This window comes from Oncorhynchus masou, chromosome 9, assembly GCF_036934945.1.
Source record: "Oncorhynchus masou masou isolate Uvic2021 chromosome 9, UVic_Omas_1.1, whole genome shotgun sequence".
Taxonomy (NCBI): domain Eukaryota; kingdom Metazoa; phylum Chordata; class Actinopteri; order Salmoniformes; family Salmonidae; genus Oncorhynchus; species Oncorhynchus masou.
This window is the reverse complement of record NC_088220.1, coordinates 6,844,980-6,863,819: the sequence shown is the minus strand read 5'-3', so window position 1 is coordinate 6,863,819 and position 18,840 is coordinate 6,844,980. Positions and strand designations below refer to the sequence as shown.

General features: G+C 48.9%; 1 protein-coding gene across 2 annotated transcripts in view; it reads right to left on the bottom strand.

Moving 5' to 3' along the window:
* The window catches only part of LOC135545458 (synaptopodin-like), an 83,709-nt gene extending 71,230 nt beyond the window's left edge, over window positions 1-12,479 (bottom strand). For both annotated transcript variants that reach the window (XM_064973086.1, XM_064973085.1), the window contains exon 1: window positions 12,251-12,479. The gene's annotated coding sequence lies outside the window, so the exon portion shown is untranslated. The remainder of the gene's footprint in view (window positions 1-12,250) is intronic.
* Between the last annotated feature and the right edge of the window lie 6,361 nt (window positions 12,480-18,840).

The following is an 18,840-nucleotide window of genomic DNA, read 5'->3' as shown; positions in this document are numbered from 1 at the left end:
GCCTAGTGGGTGGCAGGGTAACCTCGTGGGTGGCAGGGTAGCCTAGTGGGTGGCAGGGTAGCCTAGTGGGTCGCAGGGTAGCCTCGTGGGTGGCAGGGTAGCCTAGTGGGTGGCAGGGTAGCCTAGTGGGTCGCAGGGTAGCCTCGTGGGTGGCAGGGTAGCCTAGTGGGTGGCAGGGTAGCCTAGTGGGTCGCAGGGTAGCCTCGTGGGTGGCAGGGAAGCCTAGTGGGTGGCAGGGTAACCTCGTGGGTGGCAGGGTAGCCTAGTGGGTGGCAGGGTAACCTCGTGGGTGGCAGGGTAGCCTAGTGGGTGGCAGGGTAGCCTAGTGGGTCGCAGGGTAGCCTCGTGGGTGGCAGGGTAGCCTCGTGGGCGGCAGGGTAACCTCGTGGGTGGCAGGGTAGCCTCGTGGGTGGCAGGGTAGCCTAGTGGGTGGCAGGGTAACCTCGTGGGTGGCAGGGTAGCCTAGTGTTTAGAGCGGTGGACTAGCAACCGGAGTTCAAATCCCCGTGCTGACAAATCCCCGAGCTGTACAAATCTGTCGTTCTGCCCCTGAACAGGCAGTTAACCCACTGTTCCTAGGCCGTCATTGAAAATAAGAATTTGTTCTTAACTGACTTGCCTAGTTAAATAAAGGTAAAAAAAACTTGCTCCCTATCCCCTATATAGTACACTACTTACATATAGTATACCATTTGGAACACATTAATGACAAGAGGTCTCGTTGACGTGTGAAGGAAGGAGGGAGGACAGATGACATCAATCTGGTTATCATCGTTTAGATTCTACGACATCATTTTGAGTTTGCCACATTCTATTTCATTACACGGTTTGGGTTTTGTATTATTCCGTTTACTGTACAGCATCATTCTGACAGATTTCATCACGAGGGAAGTGTTTGAGATACGGATGTCGAGTAAATTTCAACACGTTCACATCAAGTTGATGTTTACAATCTTGGATCTACAAAGCGGCGACCATCTGTTCCATTGAGGACATCTGCTGGAAGAATGTCTAGAATTCAGTTCTGATCTTTTAAATTAATATAATATGTAAATATTTGTTCACCACAAGACTGTGAACATGTGTTGGAGTTGGAATCGTTCAAACTGACGTGACATCACTGGGAAAAGTGTTACTAAATCTGGAAGGAAATAACATAACCCGTATGTTCAATTGTCTTAATATATATTCCTCAAATCCAGAACGGCACTACCCCTTCACAAGTTAGACCAATGTTAGACAACTTCCTAGTTCAGAAAAACATGAGCAAGACGTCGCAATTGTCTTACTATCTCTCAAATCCTGGACTACACTACCTCTGTCTGTCTGTATTCAGAAATATCACTAACCCTACAGTGAAATCACTGGGAAAGCTTCCATCAAATCCTAAACTTCACAACACTCTGTGTTTCTCCTGATTCATAACTTTTTTTTAAAAATTAAAAAAAAACACGTTAAACCCTGAACTCCACAACCTCTGTTTTGTGTCAATATTCCAACAATCATAATTACCAATAAGTCCACAGTCATGCTGCTCGGATGTGTTCTACAAACATCAACAGGTCTTATTATATCCCTCAAAAACCCTGAACTGAACTATACGACCCTCGTGTTGGGTTTATTATTCAGAACTATCTGTGGATAGTATCTGATGCAGGAGATTTGGTTCTGGGTACCGAGATTAGGTTTTTGGACGTGTGTAGAATTATGATGTAATTGTGGATTTGAAGTTCAGGAACATCCCGCTATCCAACACTCACTGACCCCATCGCTCCCTGACCTCATCGATCCCTGTCCTCATCGCTCCCTGACCTCATCGATCCCTGTCCTCATCGCTCCCTGACCCCATCGCTCTCTGACCTCATCGATCCCTGTCCTCATCGCTCCCTGACCTCATCGATCCCTGACCTCATCGCTCCCTGACAGCATCGCCCCCTGACCTCATCGCTCCCTGAGCCCCATCGCTCCCTGACTGCATCGCCCCCTGACCCCATCGCTCCCTGACAGCATCGCCCCCTGACCTCATCGCTCCCTGAGCCCCATCGCTCCCTGACAGCATCGCCCCCTGACCTCATCGCTCCCTGACAGCATCGCCCCCTGTCCTCATCGCTCCCTGACAGCATCGCCCCCTGACCTCATCGCTCCCTGAGCCCCATCGCTCCCTGACAGCATCGCCCCCTGACCTCATCGCTCCCTGACAGCATCCGTCCCTGACCCCATCGCTCCCTGACAGCATCGCCCCCTGACCTCATCGCTCCCTGAGCCCATCGCTCCCTGACAGCATCGCCCCCCTAACCTCATCGCTCCCTGACCTCATCGATCCCTGACCTCATCGCTCCCTGACAGCATCGCCCCCCTAACCTCATCGATCCCTGACCTCATCGCGCCCTGACAGCATCCGTCCCTGACCCCATCGCTCCCTGACAGCATCGCCCCCTGACCTCATCGCTCCCTGAGCCCATTGCTCCCTGACAGCATCGCCCCCTGACCTCATCGCTCCCTGACCTCATCGAACCCTGACCCCATCGCTCCCTGACCTCATCGCCCCCTGACCTCATCGCCCCCTGACCTCATCGCTCCCTGACAGCATCCGTCCCTGACCTCATCACTCCCTGACAGCATCGCCCTCTGACCTCTTCGCTCCCTGAGCCCATCGCTCCCTGGCAGCATCGCCCCCCTGACCTCATCGCTCCCTGACAGCATTGCCCCCTGACCCCATCTCTCCCTGACAGCATCGCCCCCTGACTTCATCGCTCACAGAGCCCATCGCTCCCTGACAGCATTGCCCCCTGACCCCATCGCTCCCTGAGCCCCCTGTTTACATGTCTGTCAGTTCACCTGTCTATCAGTTCACCTGTCTGTCAGTTCACCTGTCTATCAGTTCACCTGTCTATAAGATTACCTGTCTGTCATTTCCCGTGTCTATAAGATTACCTGTCTGTCAGTTCACCTGTCCATCAGCTTACCTGTCTGTCAGTTCACCTGTCTATCAGCTTACCTGTCTATAAGATCACCTGTCTATCAGCTTACCTGTTTATCAGCTTACCTGTCTGTCAGTTCACCTGTCTATCAGATTACCTGTCTGTCAGTTCACCTGTCTGTCATTTCACCTGTCTATCAGATTACATGTCTGTTAGTTCACCTGTCTATCAGTTCACCTGTCTATCAGCTTACCTGTCTATCAGTTCACCTGTCTATCAGTTCACCTGTCTATCAGCTTACCTGTCTATCAGTTCACCTGTCTATCAGTTTACCTGTCTATCAGTTCACCTGTCTATCAGTTCACCTGTCTATCAGTTCACCTGTCTATCAGTTTACCTGTCTATCAGTTCACCTGTCTATCAGTTCACCTGTCTATCAGCTTTCCTGTCCATCAGTTCACCTGTCTATAAGCTTACCTGTCTATCAGCTTACCTGTTTATCAGCTTACCTGTCTATCAGTTCACCTGTCTATCAGTTTACCTGTCCATCAGTTCACCTGTCTATAAGCTTACCTGTCTATCAGCTTACCTGTTTATCAGCTTACCTGTCTGTCAGTTCACCTGTCTATCAGCTTACCTGTCTATCAGTTCACCTGCCTATAAGCTTACCTGTCTATCAGTTCACTTGTCTATCAGTCCACCTGTCTGTCAGTTACCTGTCTATAAAATCCATGTCTCTCAGTTCACCTGTCTATCAGCTTACCTGTCTATCAGTTCACCTGTCTATCAGTTCACCTGTCCATCAGTTCACCTGTCTATCAGCTTACCTGTCCATCAGTTCACCTGTCTATCAGTTCACCTGTCTATCAGTTCACCTGTCTATCAGCTTACCTGTCTATCAGTTCACCTGTCTATCAGCTTACCTGTCTATCAGTTCACCTGTCTATCAGTTCACCTGTCTATCAGCTTACCTGTCTATCAGTTCACCTGTCTATCAGTTCACCTGTCTATCAGTTCACCTGTCTATCAGCTTACCTGTCTATCAGTTCACCTGTCTATCAGTTCACCTGTCTATCAGTTCACCTGTCTATCAGTTCACCTGTCTATCAGTTTACCTGTCTATCAGTTCACCTGTCTATCAGTTCACCTGTCTATCAGTTCACCTGTCTATCAGTTCACCTGTCTATCAGTTCACCTGTCTATCAGTTCACCTGTCTATCAGTTTACCTGTCCATCAGTTCACCTGTCTATCAGTTCACCTGTCTATCAGCTTTCCTGTCCATCAGTTCACCTGTCTATAAGCTTACCTGTCTATCAGTTTACCTGTCCATCAGTTCACCTGTCTATAAGCTTACCTGTCTATCAGCTTACCTGTTTATCAGCTTACCTGTCTATCAGCTTACCTGTCTGTCAGTTCACCTGTCTATCAGCTTACCTGTCTATCAGTTTACCTGTCTATCAGTTCACCTGCCTATAAGCTTACCTGTCTATCAGTTCACTTGTCTATCAGTCCACCTGTCTGTCAGTTACCTGTCTATAAAATCCATGTCTCTCAGTTCACCTGTTTGTCAGGTTACCTGTCTATCAGTTCACCTGTCTATCAGCTTACCTGTCTATCAGTTCACCTGTCTATCAGCTTACCTGTCTGTCAGTCCAACTGTCTATCAGTCCACCTGTCTATCAGTTTACCTGTCTATCAGTTCACCTGTCTCTCAGCTTACCTGTCTATCAGTTTACATGTCTTTCAGTTCACCTGTCTATAAGCTTACCTGTCTATCAGTTTACATGTCTTTCAGTTCACCTGTCAATCAGTTTACCTTAACAGGACTGTCATACCGTTCATCTGTCTACAGTTCACATGTATATGCTGCCATACAGTACCCACTCTATGTAATACCCACTCTATGTAGTACCCACTCTATGTAATACCCACTCTATGTAATACCCACTCTATGTAATACCCACTCTATGTAATACCCACTCTATGTAATACCCACTCTATGTAGTACCCACTCTATGTAGTACCCACTCTATGTAATACCCACTCTATGTAATACCCACACTATGTAATACCCACTCTATGTAATACCCACACTATGTAGTACCCACTCTATGTAATACCCACTCTATGTAATACCCACTCTATGTAATACCCACTCTATGTAGTACCCACTCTATGTAGTACCCACTCTATGTAATACCCACTCTATGTAATACCCACTCTATGTAATACCCACTCTATGCAGTACCCACTCTATGTAGTACCCACTCTATGTGGTACCCACTCTATGCGGTACCCACTCTATGTGGTACCCACTCTATGTAGTACCCCCTCTATGTAATACCCACTCTATGTAGTACCCACTCTATGTAATACCCACTCTATGTAATACCCACTCTATGTAGTACCCACTCTATGTAATACCCACACTATGTAATACCCACTCTATGTAATACCCACTCTATGTAGTACCCACTCTATGTAATACCCACTCTATGTAATACCCACTCTATGTAATACCCACTTTATGTAATACCCACTCTATGTAATACCCACTCTATGTAGTACCCACTCTATGTAATATCCACTCTATGTAATACCCACTCTATGTAGTACCCACTCTATGTAATACCCACTCTATGTAATACCCACTCTATGTAATACCCACTCTATGTAGTACCCACTTTATGTAGTACCCACTCTATGTAGTACCCCCTCTATGTAATACCCACTCTATGTAGTACCCACTCTATGTAATACCCACTCTATGTAGTACCCACTCTATGTAATACCCACTCTATGTAATACCCACTCTATGTAATACCCACTCTATGTAATACCCACTCTATGTAATACCCACTCTATGCTACCCACTCTATGTAGTACCCACTCTATGTAATACCCACTCTATGTAATACCCACTCTATGCTACCCACTCTATGTAATACCCACTCTATGTAATACCCACTCTATGCAGTACCCACTCTATGCTACCCACTCTATGTAATACCCACTCTATGTAATACCCACTCTATGTAATACCCACTCTATGCTACCCACTCTATGTAATACCCACTCTATGTAGTACCCACTCTATGTAGTACCCACTCTATGTAATACCCACTCTATGTAATACCCACTCTATGTAATACCCACTCTATGCAGTACCCACTCTATGCGGTACCCACTCTATGTGGTACCCACTCTATGCGGTACCCACTCTATGTAGTACCCACTCTATGTAGTACCCCCTCTATGTAATACCCACTCTATGTAGTACCCACTCTATGTAATACCCACTCTATGCAGTACCCACTCTATGTAGTACCCACTCTATGCAGTACCCACTCTATGTAATACCCACTCTATGCAGTACCCACTCTATGTAGTACCCACTCTATGTAGTACCCACTCTATGTAATACCCACTCTATGTAGTACCCACTCTATGTAATACCCACTCTATGTAATACCCACTCTATGTAGTACCCACTCTATGTAATACCCACTCTATGTAATACCCACTCTATGTAATACCCACTCTATGTAGTACCCACTCTATGTTGTACCCACTTTATGTAGTACCCACTCTATGTAGTACCCACTCTATGTAATACCCACTCTATGTAATACCCACTCTATGTAGTACCCACTCTGTTGTACCCACTTTATGTAGTACCCACTCTATGCAGTACCCACTCTATGCAATACCCACTCTATGTAATACCCACTCTATGTAATACCCACTCTATGTAATACCCACTCTATGTAGTACCCACTCTATGTTGTACCCACTTTATGTAGTACCCACTCTATGTAATACCCACTCTATGTAATACCCACTCTATGTAATACCCACTCTATGTAGTACCCACTCTATGTAATACCCACTCTATGTAATACCCACTCTATGTAATACCCACTCTATGCTACCCACTCTATGTAATACCCACTCTATGTAATACCCACTCTATGCAGTACCCACTCTATGCTACCCACTCTATGTAATACCCACTCTATGTAATACCCACTCTATGTAATACCCACTCTATGCAGTACCCACTCTATGTAGTACCCACTCTATGCAGTACCCACTCTATGTAATACCCACTCTATGTAATACCCACTCTGTGGGACCCACTCTATGCAGTGCCCACTCTATGCAGTACCCACTCTATGTAATACCCACTCTATGTAATACCCACTCTATGTAATACCCACTCTGTGGGACCCACTCTATGCAGTGCCCACTCTATGTACTAATAGAATAATGTGATATGTGAGTATGAATATCAGATGAGTGAGAGAGAGCATTCCTGAGAGGATTTCAAGTGTATCCTTTACCTATGTCATATTATTCAGGCTAGTGCATACCTTGACTGACAGGTTGCCATGACAACCCCCGGGGGCTGTAGGTACACACACACACACACGCAGCACAGACAGGGGTCTGGCAGGATCTACTCTACTCTTTCCTGTTCAGACACAAAGGGCCATTTAATGACTTACAAAATAATTTTGGGTTTTCCTCAAAAAAATTGCATTCCTGGTTTGTGATTCCTCTTCAGAAGAGGAGGAGGAGGAGTGAGAAGAATGGGGAGGGGTGGAGGGAGGGGGCAGTCATAGCCCCGGCATGCCTTGGCTTGTGTTGGAGGTGATGACTGACAATCAAAACAAAGTCAAGCACAGACTTCAATCAACCTCAGAAATGATGTTTTTCTCTCTCTCTCTCTCTCTCTCTCTCTCTCTCTCTCTCTACCCCTCTCTCTCTCTCTCTCTCTCTCTCTCTCTCTCTACCTCTCTACCTCTCTACCTCTCTCTCTCTACCTCTCTCTACCTCTCTCTCTCTACCTCTACCTCTCTACCTCTACCTCTCTCTCTCTACCTCAACATCTCTACCTCTCTCTCTACCTCTACCTCTACTTCTCTCTCTCTACCTCTACCTCTCTCTCTCTACCTCAACATCTCTACCTCTCTCTACCTCTACCTCTCTACCTCTACCTCTCTACCTCTACACCTCTACACCTCTTTACCTCTCTACCTCTACCTCTCTCTCTCTCTCTCTCTGTCTCTCTCTAATTCTCTCCCATATATATATATTTATCTCCTACATTATGTGAGAATAAAGCCTGTAATTCAGTGTGTGAGATCTGAAACACAGTCCACGCTGGGAGCTGCAGGTGGAGACTTTAAATAATGATTCAATGATAAATAGATGACCTACAATAGGTGTGTTAAGACATCACAGCCTTCCAAGAGTTTCTTTCATCCAAAACTCTTAGAAGATGGAATAAAACACTTAAGAGTTTAAATCTTCAGAGAAGGGAGGTGTTGAAATATTTAACAACAATATGAACGCAATAGAAATGTAAAGTATTGGTCTCATGTTTCATGAGCTGAAATAAAAATTGCCAGAAATGTTCTATACGCACAAATAGCTTAATTATTTATTTTTTTCTGCACAAATGTGTTTACATCCCTGTCAGTGAGCATTTCTCCTTTACCAAGATAATCCATCCACCTGACAGGTGTGGCATATTAAGAAGCTGATGAAACAGCATGATCATTACACAGGTGCACATTTTGCTGAGGATTGGACTCCCAATCACAGCTCAATGTGATACAGCCTGGATTTGAACCAGGGACTGTAGTGTCACCTGTTACACTGAGATGCAGTTACTTTCGACAGCTGCGCCACTCGGGTGCCCGAGTAAAAACGTTGAAATTGTTGCATGTTGTGTTAATATTTTTGTTCGGTGTATGTGTGGGCTGGGCAGCACTCGGAAACAACAACATAAAAGCCGTTGTGAGAAAAACGTGCAAAAAAAAAAGATTAATTAGCTGTTTATTAAAAGTTATGTACAAGTATACTGCATTCCCAAGACATCAACACAGTTACCTGAATAAATGAGGTGTCGATTTCATGGCATCGACACGAATACGTTACATCTGTAATAACTAATTAATTAATTAATTAACATAGGGGTAAAAAACAGACTGTTATGGCTCTCTTTAAACATTATACAGGTTCCTCACCTGCTGTATCATAGGAAGTAAAGATAATACAGTCTCCAGCTAGCTACCCCTCCATCTGTTACATCCTCTAGCATTACTCTACACGGCTACAAGACTCCACACAGTCACAGCCAATACTCTACACTGCTGCTCTAAGTCTCTAACTGGGACTGGCCACATCAAGACTCCACACAGTCAATACTCTACACTGCTGCTCTAAGTCCCTAACTGGGACTGGCCACATCAAGACTCCACACAGTCAATACTCTACACTGCTGCTCTAAGTCCCTAACTGGGACTGGCCACATCAAGACTCCACACAGTCAATACTCTACACTGCTGCTCTAAGTCCCTAACTGGGACTGGCCACATCAAGACACCACACAGTCAATACTCTACACTGCTGCTCTAAGTCTCTAACTGGGACTGGCCACATCAAGACTCCACACAGTCAATACTCTACACTGCTGCTCTAAGTCCCTAACTGGGACTGGCCACATCAAGACTCCACACAGTCAATACTCTACACTGCTGCTCTAAGTCCCTAACTGGGACTGGCCACATCAAGACACCACACAGTCAATACTCTACACTGCTGCTCTAAGTCCCTAACTGGGACTGGCCACATCAAGACTCCACACAGTCAATACTCTACACTGCTGCTCTAAGTCCCTAACTGGGACTGGCCACATCAAGACTCCACACAGCCAATACTCTACACTGCTGCTCTAAGTCTCTAACTGGGACTGGCCACATCAAGACTCTACACAGTCACAGTCAATACTCTACACTGCTGCTCTAAGTCCCTAACTGGGACTGGCCACATCAAGACTCCACACAGTCAATACTCTACACTGCTGCTCTAAGTCCCTAACTGGGACTGGCCACATCAAGGCTCCACACAGTCAATACTCTACACTGCTGCTCTAAGTCCCTAACTGGGACTGGCCACATCAAGACTCCACACAGTCAATACTCTACACTGCTGCTCTAAGTCCCTAACTGGGACTGGCCACATCAAGACTCCACACAGTCAATACTCTACACTGCTGCTCTAAGTCCCTAACTGGGACTGGCCACATCAAGACTCCACACAGTCAATACTCTACACTGCTGCTCTAAGTCCCTAACTGGGACTGGCCACATCAAGACTCTACACAGTCAATACTCTACACTGCTGCTCTAAGTCTCTAACTGGGACTGGCCACATCAAGACTCCACACAGTCAATACTCTACACTGCTGCTCTAAGTCTCTAACTGGGACTGGCCACATCAAGACTCCACACAGTCAATACTCTACACTGCTGCTCTAAGTCCCTAACTGGGACTGGCCACATCAAGACTCTACACAGTCAATACTCTACACTGCTGCTCTAAGTCCCTAACTGGGACTGGCCACATCAAGACTCTACACAGTCAATACTCTACACTGCTGCTCTAAGTCCCTAACTGGGACTGGCCACATCAAGACTCCACACAGTCAATACTCTACACTGCTGCTCTAAGTCTCTAACTGGGACTGGCCACATCAAGACTCCACACAGTCAATACTCTACACTGCTGCTCTAAGTCCCTAACTGGGACTGGCCACATCAAGACTCTACACAGTCAATACTCTACACTGCTGCTCTAAGTCCCTAACTGGGACTGGCCACATCAAGACTCTACACAGTCAATACTCTACACTGCTGCTCTAAGTCCCTAACTGGGACTGGCCACATCAAGACTCCACACAGTCAATACTCTACACTGCTGCTCTAAGTCCCTAACTGGGACTGGCCACATCAAGACTCCACACAGTCAATACTCTACACTGCTGCTCTAAGTCTCTAACTGGGACTGACCACATCAAGACTCCACACAGTCAATACTCTACACTGCTGCTCTAAGTCTCTAACTGGGACTGGCCACATCAAGACTCTACACAGTCAATACTCTACACTGCTGCTCTAAGTCTCTAACTGGGACTGGCCACATCAAGACTCTACACAGTCAATACTCTACACTGCTGCTCTAAGTCCCTAACTGGGACTGGCCACATCAAGACACCACACAGTCAATACTCTACACTGCTGCTCTAAGTCTCTAACTGGGACTGGCCACATCAAGACTCCACACAGTCAATACTCTACACTGCTGCTCTAAGTCCCTAACTGGGACTGGCCACATCAAGACTCCACACAGTCAATACTCTACACTGCTGCTCTAAGTCCCTAACTGGGACTGGCCACATCAAGACACCACACAGTCAATACTCTACACTGCTGCTCTAAGTCCCTAACTGGGACTGGCCACATCAAGACTCCACACAGTCAATACTCTACACTGCTGCTCTAAGTCCCTAACTGGGACTGGCCACATCAAGACTCCACACAGCCAATACTCTACACTGCTGCTCTAAGTCTCTAACTGGGACTGGCCACATCAAGACTCTACACAGTCACAGTCAATACTCTACACTGCTGCTCTAAGTCCCTAACTGGGACTGGCCACATCAAGACTCCACACAGCCAATACTCTACACTGCTGCTCTAAGTCCCTAACTGGGACTGGCCACATCAAGACTCTACACAGTCAATACTCTACACTGCTGCTCTAAGTCCCTAACTGGGACTGGCCACATCAAGACTCCACACAGTCAATACTCTACACTGCTGCTCTAAGTCCCTAACTGGGACTGGCCACATCAAGACTCCACACAGTCAATACTCTACACTGCTGCTCTAAGTCTCTAACTGGGACTGACCACATCAAGACTCCACACAGTCAATACTCTACACTGCTGCTCTAAGTCTCTAACTGGGACTGGCCACATCAAGACTCTACACAGTCAATACTCTACACTGCTGCTCTAAGTCTCTAACTGGGACTGGCCACATCAAGACTCCACACAGTCACAGTCAAGACAATAAGCTAGTCTATCAGTGACAGCTCTAGCTGACCGCAGTGGTAATGTGACCACCAGTTAGTTAACCAGCCCCCTCTGCAAACCTACAGCCTGTACAAAGGGGAAGTGACTAAACAGCAACCGACAGCTGTTTGTCATCAGTTAGTTCAAAGGTTAATGTTTCAGAGTTCATGTTTCCCCCCCATTTGTATTTCTTTTCAGTCCCATGCACTCGCTCCCCCTCAGGGAGAGATAGAGTCTCACAACTTAAAGATCAACGTCATTAACTGTTGGTAAAACTCAAAGTGCATCGAAACGTCACTGTGCCAAAAAGCCAAAAAGTCTAATCTAGCCGTTACAAAGCAACCGATTGGAGATGTTTCCTGTATAACAGATAGCAGCTGTACACTAGTAGTTGCAGCTCACCTGTACTCCGGTGGGTCTGTGTGTGCGAGGCGCGTGGCTAGTTTGTCCTGCCCCTTTTTAGGTCCTCAGGGCTCCCGCTTCTACCTCTGTCTGGGTCGAACTCTCTCATATCTCTCATATCTCTCTCTCTCTCTCTCTCTCTCTCTCTCTCTCTCTCTCTCTCGCTCTCTGAGTAGGACTTCCCCCCTTCCCCTCTCACTCTCTGAGTAGGACTTTCTCTCTCTTTCTCGCTGAGCAGGGCTCTGTTCTCATCTCTCTCTCTCTCTCTCTCTCTCTCTCTCTCTCTCCTCCTGCTCCCTCAATTGAATAAGACAGAGGGGAAAGAGAGAAGGGGAAGGGAGAAGAGGGGGAGTGGTCGTACATGGAGCACAGTGGGCTCTTTGTCTGGCCTCCTGTTCATATGGTTTCCTTCATGCTTGCATACTGAACACGTTATGCCATCATATATTTTCATATTCAATACAGGCATGTATGGGGCTGACCTAGGAGGGAGCCCCCTCTCCACCCCCCCATCCCCCTTTTTCAACCCCGTTTTTCCCTCCATAACATCAGGGACAAGAATCTGCCCGAACAAATAATGAAATATATACTGCAAGGATATTTAACTATAAAGTGGTACCAAAGACCAAGCCTTAAGAGCCAGTTGTTTACATGGTTCCCTGAGTGTTGTGAGTTACGGAACGGAGAGGTCACCTGTCGAGAACAGGGTAATATTTCCTCTAGAGATTTAGATCGGCAGACAGACATAGACCACGGGACAGAAGGACAAAAGGGTTTTGGGTTCCATGTAGGACCCTCAGTGAAAAGGATTCTACATGGAACCGGAAATGGTTCTCGTCCAACTTAAAGGTGCCATTAAATTAAATGCATCTCCCTCCCCAACGTAAAAAAAATATATATATTTTCACATATCTGTTCCCATTAATTGAATGGCCGTTGCACAGTTTTGATGCTGGAATTATATTATAGTTGTAAATGATGAACATGTGTATGTCACGTATATATGTAGGGAATCAGGAGACAGAAGGAGAGTTTAATAACAACGATGAAAGGCAAATGAATAACACAGAAGATGCGTAATGAACATAAAAACAAACCAATACTCCCTGATGACTGAGGCTACTGAGGGTTAAATAAAGGGAAGGTAGTCAAGGTGAAGTCCAGGGGTGGATGTGATGGGGAGTAGATGCGTTCTGGAGGGCAGACAGCAGGAGCGACTTCCCTCTCCAGAGCCTGGCGGATGTCCACTTCTATGTACCAAAACACGGGGCCAACGATACGGGAGGACGGATTGACGGGCTGGAGGGCACTTACTAGGACTCTCAACCTGCGTGAAACCACAGGGTATGGAAAAGCAGGTCCTCCGGCATCCCGGTCCCCAGGCAGTAATTTTCATCTTCGATCAGGAGATGGTGGAGTTGTGGCTGAGGATTACTTTGTGTGTGAAGTGTTGATGAGGAAGGGAAGGCTTTCCTGGTGCATGGCGTCCCACTGTGAGGGTTAAGGGCGCTGTGATGTGTGTGATTGTGCCAGATCCCAATGGCTGTTTATCCAGGGCTTGGACCGGAAAAAGTTAGAGGAGAACGGGTAAGAGGTTATGTTCAGGGAGGAGGCAAGGGCCTGGTCAATGAAATTCCCCGAGTCCACTAGAGCTTTAGAGACAACACTTGAAGGACAGCCAGCCAGTGAAATGGGAACCAGAAAGGGTTTGGCGGAAAACGATGAAAATGGAAAACTCACACCTACCCTGGGAGACGGAAGGTCAAGAGTCGCCCCTCTGCTCTAGTGTACCCCAGGTTGGGACGCACCGGACACCGCTGAAGCTGGCGCCCCTTCTGGTCACAATACAGACAGAGCCCCAGCTGTCTCCGGTGATGCCCTTACCTTCATGGGTTCAGGTCTGCCTCAGGACAGCCGAATGAGGGAAGCAAGTGGTGAAGTGGGCACCGGCGCTCCCAAAGAAGTTTATCCCGGTGATCCCAGAGAAGTCACTCACCTCCCACTCTGCCCTCTGGAGGATGGTCGAAGATCCCCTGAACAGAGCCATGAACCTCTCACAGGAGCCCATCTCCTCCTCTCCTCTCTCCCAGACGGCCGTAGCCCACACCAACACCCGCCCGGTCAGTAGGCAAAATATCGTGAAAACCTTGGACCTCTCGGTGGTGGGGGCTCCCGTCTGATTGGTGAAATAGAGGGACCACTGGAGTAGAAATCCAAGGCATTTTGATGGAGTAAAGTCATACTTTTCCGGGAGGGAGAGTCAGGCATCGCTGACCTGGGCGGACGGCTGTGTAGGCTTGGGGACTGGCTCAGTGTGACAACCAGTTGTAGGAGGCCCTCTGATAGGGGTATTGAGAACCTAGCTGGTGGAGTCGAGGCGGTGGAGAATGAGGAGGACCTCCTCCAGAGCAGTACCCAGTTGCACCAGCTGGTCGTGGTGTTGGTGGTGTCGAGGCGGCGGAGAACGAGGAGGACCTCCTCCAGGGCCATACCCAGTTGCACCAGCTGGTCGTGGTGTTGGTGGTGTCGAGGCGGCGGAGAACGAGGAGGACCTCCTCCAGGGCCGTACCTAGTTGCACCAGCTGGTCGTGGTGTTGGTGGTGTCAAAACTGTCGGAGAAGAGGGAGGACCTCCTCCAGGGCCGTACCCAGTTGCACCAGCTGGTCGTGGTGTTGGTGGTGTCGAGGCGGCGGAGAACGAGGAGGACCTCCTCCAGGGCCGTACCCAGTTGCACCAGCTGGTTGTGGTGTTGGTGGTGTCGAGGCGGCGGAGAACGAGGAGGACCTCCTCCAGAGCAGTACCCAGTTGCACCAGCTGGTCGTGGTGTTGGTGGAGTAGATTATCCTGTTTCTTGATCGTCTGGAAGATGGTTTTATCCTTTGCGCTTCCATATGCCGAGGCAGTATTCTGTCACGTCATACGCAGTCAGGAAACAGGTGCAGAAGAAGAGTTTACAATAACAAAGATTCATGGCAAATGAACAAAACATGAGATGAGTACTGAACATGAAAGCAAACCAAAACTGTCTGATGACAGAGGGCTACTGAGAGTTAAATAAAGGGAAGGTAATCAAAGTGATAATGAAGTTCAGGTGTGTGTAGTAAAGGAGAACAGGTGTAGGTAATGATGATTCTTTCTATAAGCCTACAGCCTACAGAGATTCTATATTCCAATACCCACTGGACACAAACTGGTTGTGGGTAGTAAAGGAGAACAGGTGTAGGTAATGATGATTCTTTCTATAAGCCTACAGCCTACAGAGATTCTATATTCCAATACCCACTGGACACAAACTGGTTGTGGGTAGTAAAGGAGAACAGGTGTAGGTAATGATGATTCTTTCTATAAGCCTACAGCCTACAGAGATTCTATATTCCAATACCCACTGGACACAAACTGGTTGTGGGTAGTAAAGGAGAACAGGTGTAGGTAATGATGATTGCCAGGACCTGTGTTTAGTAGACGGGTGTTTCTTTCTATAAGCCTACAGCACCACAATTCAATGAATTATTACTTACGTTATCATTTTCAAGTTAGTACAATTGAGTACAATTCTACTGCTCCAGAGTAGACCCACAACTGATCCAAATGGAATGAAATGTTCAACATTATTTTTCGTCATTATTCAAATGACATTTTCACTGCAGATTACAACCTAGAGTAATGTATCAATACCCACTCTATGATACCAATGTATCTCAATGTATTCTCCTCTCTCTCTCTCCTTCTCTCTGCTAGTGTTCCTCTCCTAGGGAGCAGCTGTGTATGTGGGAGAGAAAATTAAAGAGTGAGGGAGCGAGATGAGACGAGAGGAAATGCACACATTCCATCAACAAAATGAGGGGATTTTGCTGCAAAGAGATATATATATTAGAGAGAGAGAGAGAGAGAGAGAGAGAGAGGAAGAGACCTCAGGGGAGAGAGAGTTGGGTGGGGAGAAGAAGGGAGCAATTAGAGAGAGAGAGAGAGAGGCTTAGAATTTCCTAACTGATCTGTTTTTCATTCCCTCACAAGTCAGCTAGATTCTTCCCTCCACCATGCAGAGGAGAGGTTATTACAGAGAATGTGTCCCAAATGGCACCCCATTCCCTATATAGTGCACCCTTAAGGATCTGGTCAAAAGTAGTGCACTACATAGGGAATATGTGTCCTTTGTGACACAGCCTTGATCCCTGGCCCGCTCTGATTAAAATCATACGCATCTCCTCTGGTCTGGTCTGCTCCTTAAGTCACTACACTACCACCAGACTCCACCAGCTCGGCTCACTGTAGGTAATATGATACAGCCATGGGACAGTTCAAAGGAGCTGTATAGTAACAATAGTGATGGAGGGGACTGGGGGAGAGAGGGAGAAGGGGGCTGGGGGGAGGGGAGAAGGGGGCTGGGGGAGGGAAGGGGGAGAAGGGGGGCTGGGGGAGAAGGGAGAAGGGGGCTGGGGGGAGAGAGGGAGAAGGGGAGAAGGGGGCTGGGGAGAGAGGGAGGGGAGAAGGGGGCTGGGGAGAAGGGGGCTGGGGGAGAGAGGGAGAAGGGGGCTGGGGGAGAGAGGGAGAAGGGGGGGGGAGAGAGGGAGAAGGGGGCTGGGGAGAGAGGGGAGGGGGAGAAGGAGAAGGGGGCTGGGGGAGAGGAGAAGGGGGCTGGGGAGAGAGGGAGAAGGGGGGCTGGGGGAGAAGGGAGGGGGGCTGGGGAGAGAGGGAGAAGGGGGGGGGAGAGAGGGAGAAGGGGGCTGGGGGAGAGAGGGAGAAGGGGGCTGGGGGAGAGAGGGAGAAGGGGGCTGGGGGGAGAGAAGGGGGGCTGGGGGAGAGGGAGAAGGGGGGCTGGGGGAGAGAGGGAGAAGGGGGCTGGGGGAGAGAGGGAGAAGGGGGGCTGGGGAGAGAGGGAGAAGGGGGCTGGGGGAGAGGGAGAAGGGGGCTGGGGGAGAGAGGGAGAAGGGGGGGAGGGAAGGGGGGGGCTGGGGGGAGAGGGAGAAGGGGGCTGGGGGAGAGAGGGAGAAGGGGGCTGGGGGAGAGGGAGAAGGGGGGGCTGGGGGAGAGAGGGGAAGGGGGCTGGGGGAGAGAGGGAGAAGGGGGCTGGGGGAGAGAGATGGGGGGCTGGGGGGAGAAGGGGGGCTGGGGGGAGAGGGAGAAGGGGGCTGGGGGAGAGAGGGAGAAGGGGGCTGGGGGAGAGAGGGAGAAGGGGGCTGGGGGAGAGAGGGAGAAGGGGGCTGGGGGAGAGAGGGAGAAGGGGGCTGGGGGAGAGAAGGAGAAGGGGGGCTGGGGGAGAGAAGGAGAATGGGGGGCTGGGGGAGGAGAAAGGGGGGCTGGGGGAGGGGGATGTCCTGGGGCTGGGGGAGAGAGGAGCACGGTCCCACTTTTGTGATGTCCTGGATTATCTTGCTTAGGCAATGCACGGTAACCCAGTGATGTCCTGGATGAGAGGAGCATCTGGTTTCAAGGTCCCAGTGATGTCCTGAACATGATGAGAGGAGCATCACAGGAAGGTCCCAGTGATGTCATGGATGGAGAGTGAGCACGGTCCCAGTGATGTCTAAGATTGGATGAGAGGAGCACGGTCCCAGTGATGTCCTGGATGAGAGGAGCACGGTCCCAGTGATGTCCTGGATGAGAGGAGCCCGGTCCCAGTAATGTCCTGGATGAGAGGAGCACGGTCCCAGTGATGTCCTGGATGAGACGGAGTGATGCACGGTCCCAGTGATGTCCTGGATGAGAGGAGCACGGTCCCAGTGATGTCCTTGGATGAGAGGAGCACGGTCCCAGTGATGTCCTGGATGAGAGGAGCACGGTCCCAGTGATGTCCTGGATGAGAGGAGCACGGTCCCAGTGATGTCCTGGATGAGAGGAGCACGGTCCCAATGATGTCCTGGATGTCCCAGTGATGTCCTGGATGAGAGGAGCACGGTCCCAGTGATGTCCTGGATGAGAGGATGTCCGCGGTCCCAATGATGTCCTGGATGAGAGGAGCATGGTCCCAGTGATGTCCTGGATGAGAGTGAGCACGGTCCCAATGATGTCCTGGATGAGAGGAGCATGGTCCCAGTGATGTCCTGGATGAGAGGAGCACGGTCCCAGTGATGTTCTGGATGAGAGGAGCACGGTCCCAGTGATGTCCTGGATGAGAGGAGCACGGTCCCAGTGATGTCCTGGATGACGGAGTGATGTCCTGGATGAGAGGAGCACGGTCCCAGTGATGTCCTGGATGAGAGTAGCACAGTCCCAGTGATGTTCTGGATGAGAGGAGCACGGTCCCAGTGATGTCCTGGATGAGAGGAGCACGGTCCCAGTGATGTCCTGGATGGGTGGACCCCCCGCTGGAGGGCCAGGCGGTTGTGGACGGAGCAATTCCTGTACAAGGATGTGATGCAACCGGTCATGACGCCCTCGATGGCGTAGTGGTAGTATTTGGAGAAGATCCGGGGTGGGTGGGGGGGTTCTTCGGCTATCTTTGGAATTAGAGTCAGTTGTGTTGGTGTTGCTGGTCCATTTGTGAAGTCCTTGTGATTTGGACACAGAGGAACTTAAAACACTCACATCGATAGCCCTGAAGTGCTTTGAACGGCTGGTAATGGCTCACATCAACACCATCATCCCAGAAA